Below are 587 nucleotides of genomic sequence, written 5' to 3' on the forward strand. Positions count from 1 at the left end.
GAGACTGAAATTCGTGTTTGTGGAGACTGAAATTCGTGTTTGTGGAGACTGAAATTCGTGTTTTTGGAGACTGAAATTCGTGTTTTTGGAGACCGAAATTCGTGTTTTTGGAGACTGAAATTCGTGATTGTGGAGACTGAAATTCGTGTTTGTGTAGCCTGAAATTCATGTTTGGGGAAACTGGAATTGGTGTTTGTTGAGACTGAAATTCGTGTTTGTTGAGACTGAAATTCGCGTTTGTGTAGACTGAAATTCGTGTTTGGGGAAACTGGAATTGGTGTTTGTGGAGACTGAAATTCGTGTTTGTTGAGACTGAAATTCGCGTTTGTTGAGACTGAAATTCGTGATTTTAGACTGAAATTCGTGTTTGGCGAAACTGGAATTGGTGTTTGTTGAGACTGGAATTCCTTTTTTTGGACGAAATTCTTACCTGTGAAAATTATATATTCGTAATTTTGCTTATGAAATTCTTATAAATTTAATTAATAATAATAATTTTAAAAAATAATTTCTTATAAATTTCCTATTCTTATAGAGCATGAAGATCTCATATGAATATATACTAAAAATTTAATAATAATAATTAT

The sequence above is a fragment of the Hyalella azteca genome, unplaced genomic scaffold (genome assembly GCF_000764305.2).
Source record: "Hyalella azteca isolate HAZT.00-mixed unplaced genomic scaffold, Hazt_2.0.2 contig3926, whole genome shotgun sequence".
Lineage (NCBI taxonomy): Eukaryota > Metazoa > Arthropoda > Malacostraca > Amphipoda > Hyalellidae > Hyalella > Hyalella azteca.